This window comes from Vombatus ursinus, unplaced genomic scaffold, assembly GCF_900497805.2.
Source record: "Vombatus ursinus unplaced genomic scaffold, bare-nosed wombat genome assembly UNPS02014816.1, whole genome shotgun sequence".
Classification (NCBI taxonomy): domain Eukaryota; kingdom Metazoa; phylum Chordata; class Mammalia; order Diprotodontia; family Vombatidae; genus Vombatus; species Vombatus ursinus.
In genome coordinates this window covers 16,355,021-16,361,035 of record NW_020954594.1, presented here as the reverse complement: position 1 = coordinate 16,361,035, position 6,015 = coordinate 16,355,021, and the positions used below count along the sequence as shown (strand labels likewise).

The 6,015-nt window shown below is 34.1% G+C and overlaps 1 pseudogene; it reads right to left on the bottom strand.

The window, feature by feature from the left end:
* Positions 1–2,984: 2,984 nt before the first annotated feature.
* On the bottom strand, positions 2,985–4,630 carry LOC114023056 (annotated as a pseudogene).
* Positions 4,631–6,015: the final 1,385 nt, after the last annotated feature.

Genomic DNA, 6,015 nt, shown 5'->3' with positions numbered 1-6,015 from the left:
TATCTTCCCTCCCCTTGCCCTAGAGATGGCTACCATTAGACACAAATAGGTTTATGTATATATATATGTGTGTGTGTGTATTCATATATGTGTAAAATTCTATACATAATTCTTTTCATCAGTTCTGTCTCTGGATGTAAATAGTGTCTTTCTTCATATGTCCTTTATAGTTATTTTCAGTATTTATAATAGTCAAAATAACTTATTCAATAAAAGTCATTCTTAAAACAATATTGCTGTTACTGTATACAACATACTCTGGATTCTGATCATTTCAGTCATCATTATTCATTCAAGTTTATCCATGTTTTTTCTAAAATCATTGAGCTCATTATTTCTTATAGTACAGTAGTATTCCATCATAATCACATATCACAACTTGTTCAGCCATTCTCCAATTGATGAGCATCCCTGCAACTTACAATTCTTTGCCACCACAAAGAGAACTGCTATAAACATTTTAAACATACAGTTTCTTTTCCTTTTTTCCCTAATTATTTTTAGGAAATAGGCCAAGTAATGGTACAGCTTGACCAAAGGGTATAGATAGTTTGGGAATAATTCCAGATTGCTCTCCAAAATGGTTGCGTGAGTTCACAATTCCATCATCAATGAATTAGTGTCCCAATTTTTCCAGATCCTCTCCAACATTTGTCACTTTCTCCTTTTATCATTTTAGCCAATCTGGTAGGTGTAAAATGATATCTTAAGGTTGATTTAATCTGCATTTCTCTGATCAAAATGATTTAGAGCATTTTTTAAATGACTATAAATTGTTTTGGTTTCTTCATTGGAAATCTGCCTGTTCATATCCTTTGATGATTTATCAATTGAAGAATGACTCATAATATTAAAAAAATTGACAAGTTCTTTATATATTTTACATATTTGACATTTATCTGATAAACTGCCTATAAATTTCCCCCCCAATTTTCTGCTTTCCTTCTAATCTTGGCTATATTTGTTGTATTTGTACAAAATCTTTTTTTTAAATTTAATGTAATTGAAATTACCTATTTTACACATATTTTGCTCTCTATCTCTTATTTATTCTTAATTGTTCACCTATGCATAAGTCTGATAAGTAATATGTTCCGTATTACTTCCAAAAATCTTTCTTTATGTATAGATCATGTATCCATTTTGACCTTATCTTGGTAATAGTGAGATATTGGTCTATGCTCAGTTTCTGCCATACTGCAGGTTTTCCCAGCAATTTTTATTAAATAATGAATTCTTATCCAAAAATCTTAAGTCATTACACTTGTCAAATACAAGATTATTATGTTTATTTGCTCCTGTAAATTGTATGTCTACTCTGTTTCATGGATCTACCTTCCTATTTCTTAGCCAGTACCAAACACTTTTGTATACTTCATCCTGCCCCCTCTCATCTTCCTTAGTGAATTTCCCCCACCATCATCTCTATTGGCTCATTAACATTTATTTCTCCTTATTTACTGGCTTCTTTTTAGCTCCCTATTAACATGTACAACTTTTCTCCATTCTTTGAAATATGCTTATTATATCATTGTCAAACTCCTTGAAAAAGCTGTCTACAATCAGTATCTTCATTTTTCTCACTCTCTACTAAACCCCTGCAGCTAGACTTGTAACTCTGCTATTTAACTGAAATTATTATTTACAAACTTATCAATTATTTATTAATTGCAAAAATTAAATGGCCTCCTTTGGTTCTGATTCTTCTTGAAATCTCTGCATTATTTGATGCTGTTGATAATTCTTTCCTTTTGGGTACTCTTTCCTATAGTGATTTTTTTTTTAATTCTCTCTTGGTTTTTCTCTTACCTGTCTGAGGGATTTTTCTCAGTCTCTTTTGCTGAATCTTCAATCAATCCATCTATCAATCCATCAGTAAACATTTTTAGTAAGCACCTACTATGTGCCAGGTACTGTTCTAAACACTAGTAATATGTCATTACAAGTAACTAGAAGTGTTTCCTGAGACTTTCTGTTCTTGGCTTTCTTTTCTCATTCCACTATATTTTCTCAATTTGTGATCTCATCAGTTCCCATAAATTCAGCTATTTTCTCCATGCAGAATTAGTACTAGATATACATGTTTATTACTATTCTTTCTCCTGGCTCCATTCCTGTTCCTCTACCTACCCTATTACATTCAAACTAGATATCTTGTAAGCATCTCAAAAGCAATATTTCCTAAACAAAACTCATATTTCCCCCAAAGCCACACCTTTTCTTGAGTAGCATTATTTTTAACTACAGAAACAGTAAACATAGTATATTTTATTTTAAAAGAATGTAAAAATATTGATATGTTTTTGAATCTATGCAACATCCAATGGTGTCTTCGAAACAAAGATAGTTAATCACTACTTTTCAAGCACTTTCTTTGAAGAATATACTTAGCTTTGACCTCACTATATTATGTCTCCCCAAACAGAATGTTCGCCTGATTGTGAATAAAACCATTTATTTCCTTTCACATTTTAAGTAGCATTATACTTAATATGTAAGCCTAAACATACATAGTAACTAAAGTTTGCCATCTTACACAATAGGAAGGAACTGCCCTCTTTTAAAAATGAAAACAACTATGCTTTTGGTTATTTTCTACTAAGCTAGGACTGAGGGATAAAGGGAGAAGAGAAAGGCAACATCATTAAGAAAACAGTCATCTATGCAAATTAAGCCATTTAAACTGCAATATCATCTGAAGCCCAAAGAAAGAACTTTATATTTAGTTCTAATAATATCATACTTCAAAGTTTTGAAAAGACTAATGTTTTATTATACCTAGTGATTCTTTCCTATTTATAAGAAAACATCAAACTGGAGACAATAGGAAATGTATCTATTGGTAAAAAAAAAACTGTGAACATCTTAGTCACAATTTGTATTATTTGGTCTCGAAAAATATTGATTTATAAGTTCAACATAACTGCAAATTAAGTATAATTATGATTAGTGTAGTAATATTCTACTCTGACTTGGCTATAACTTCATTTTACTAGATGAAAGAAGTATTCTTCAATGGCACTGTCAAAATCATCTAGTTCTTTCTTTAGCTGTGCATGGTCATTTTCCAGGAGGCACACAGAGTTCAGCATAATATTTGATTTGGAGCTCTGTTCCACTGGTCCTATTACTTGCCACTCCTCCATTTGCAAAAATAAAAGTAATCATTTGACTGCTTCCACTTGTAGGAAGAATGGCTTTTTTGTCAGGTTGGCTGCTTTCATAGCCCTCAGTAAGATCCCTAACTCTAGAAACTTCAAATGTGCCACAAGTCTTTGAGTAAGTTATTTTTCCGTAATTTCTAAGGTTTTCAAATAGTTTTTTGATATTTTGGTGGTGGCAAATAAAATATGAAGCCTTGGTAATATGATAGCCACATTCAACATAGATGACTTTTACTTGCTGTGACAAAGACAAATTCTTAGTTGCTAGAAAACTAGAAAATTCTGTACTTACAACAGCAGTGCTGACACTGTCTTTGTCCAAAACAAAAGGATGGCACATGTATTGTATAACTTCTTCAAATGCAACTAGAACATTTTCCCCCTGGTCAATTAGTTGCTTGGCTTGATTTCCCATCCACTTAAAGCCAGTTAGTGTTTCCTCAAAATGAAAACCTTTCTTTAAGGCAATGGCCCTCAAAATCTTTGAAGAAGCTGTGCTGGATAAAATGTATATTTTTTTAAAGAGCATTTCGATCTTGATTCTTTTCTTTCGAACTGGTAAAGAGCCACCAACTTAAAAGAGTCCCCATCTCATTTCCAGAAAACACTTTCCATTCACCACTTTCTTGCTTTTCTGCTATTGAAGTCTATCAGCATCTGGATCATTTGCAAAGATAATTTTACCTTGTGTTTTTTTGAGCCAAAGCCAACTATAATGTCAAGATACCTTTATCTCCTTATTTATTGGGGAATGACTTCTTTTCTCATAAATTTGACTTAGTTCTCTATATATTTTATAAATTAGGCCCTTATCAGAGAGACTGGTTGTAAAATTTCTTTCCCAATTTTCTGCTTTCCTTCTAATCAAAGTTATCCATTTTGCATTTTGTAATGTTCTATATCTCCTGTCTGATAATGAATTCTTCTCTTCTCCATAAATATGACAGGTGAACTATTTCTTGCTTTCCCAGTTTGCTTATAGTATCAGCCTTTATATCTAGACAATGAACCCATTTTGACTTTATTTTGGCATATGGTGTGAGATTTTGATCTATGCCTAGTTTCTGTCACACTCTTCCCAGCAGTTTTGGTCAAAGAGTGAGTTCTTATCCCAGAAGCTGGAGTCTTTGGGTTTATCAAATAATAGATTACTATAGTCATTGACTACTGTGTCTTGCATATTTAACCTATTCCACTGATCCACCACTCTATTTCTTAGCCAGTACCAAGCAGTTTTGATGATTACTTCTTTATAATACAATTTAAGATCTGGAATGGCTAAGCCACCTTCCCCTGCATTTCTTTTCATTAGTTCCCTTGATATTCCAGACCTTTTGCTCTTCCAAACAAATCTTGTTCCACCAAAGCCACTGGGCACCCACCTGGTTCAGCCATGAGTCCCCTCCCAGACTATCCCCCTCTGCCACCGACACTGCTGCCACTGCCACCATTGTCCTGAGCACCATACTGCCCAGGTGTGTGTGAACCTGACTGTGCTCTTCAGATTTAGACTCCTTTTAAATAGCATTAATGTTGACTTCCAGTCACCCAACATCAGAACAAACAATGACTTTCTTGACTTCCTTTTCTCATTCACCCAACAGAACCAATAGGTTGCCACATCTTACAATATATTTCTGCACAATTCTCACATGCATTCCCTTCACAATACTCATATAGCTAGTGTTTTCTTTAATTACCTTACCATCTCTGACCTAGACAATTTTAATAAGCACCCTTCCTCAACTCTCTTCTTATTCTAATCTATCTCCACACAACTGTCAAAATTATTTTAACATAGAACAGGTCCCCCCAGTCCCCACTTAATTATCTCTAAGGGCTTTACCTCTTGTATCATAAATGAATTTTGCTGTTCGGTATGTAAGACAACTTGGCCATGTCCTTCCTGTCCAGTCTTTTGATATAGTATTCATCTCAATTCATTGTATGTTCCAACCATACAGGCCTACTTAGGGTGTCTCACACAAAATACTACATTTCTCAGCTCTGTGCTTTTGTATTGACTATCCCCAATATCTGGGACTAATCCTCAACTTCAGACTCAGGTTATCTAACTTCCTTTAACATTCAGCTCAGACACTACCTTCTCCAGGAGACTTTTCTTCATCAACATAGCTGTTCATGCTTTCCCATCTAAAGCTATGTTCCATCTGTAAAAGTTAAAATAAGGTAGACAGAGGCAAAAAGTGTTAAGAACAATCAATTTATTAGTAAAGTGCAAATTTACCAATAAACAGGATCTCAGCTTCCTCATTTAAAGCTAAGACTCTGAATGAGTGGGAGAGCTTTCTTTTATAGTATTGGGGAATACAGAACAAAGACCAGGACGTTGTAGGTGGGGGGTAAGTTATTATTGAGTATAAGAACTCGTCATCATGAATGGCAAAATCAACAAGATTGGTTACAGAGCTGATGTGTGAGGGACAATACGATTGGTTGGATGTTGGCAATAAGGGGCTAGCAACAACCCCTCCTTCTCTCTTATGACTAAGAAATGTTCCTTGTTTGAGTCTATCTGCAAAGTTAAAGATAGTAGATCAGACTACTTTGGATAACAAACCAGACATCCTTGACGCATAGCTTGGTAGTGTAAAGATACTAACCTAGACTCCCTGATGTCCACCCACATCCCTCAAGGATAATAGGTTTCATTGAGGAAAGACTATAATAGTGGTTAGCTGAACTGTATTTCTGAACTTAATTCATTGCAGGCCAGCTGAATTTCTGAACTAAGTTCAGAGACAAAGATACATGACTTAGTAATAGGACAAAATCAATTAACTGTAAATAGGATCAATTTTGAAAAAGAAAGAGAATCAATCTGATTATT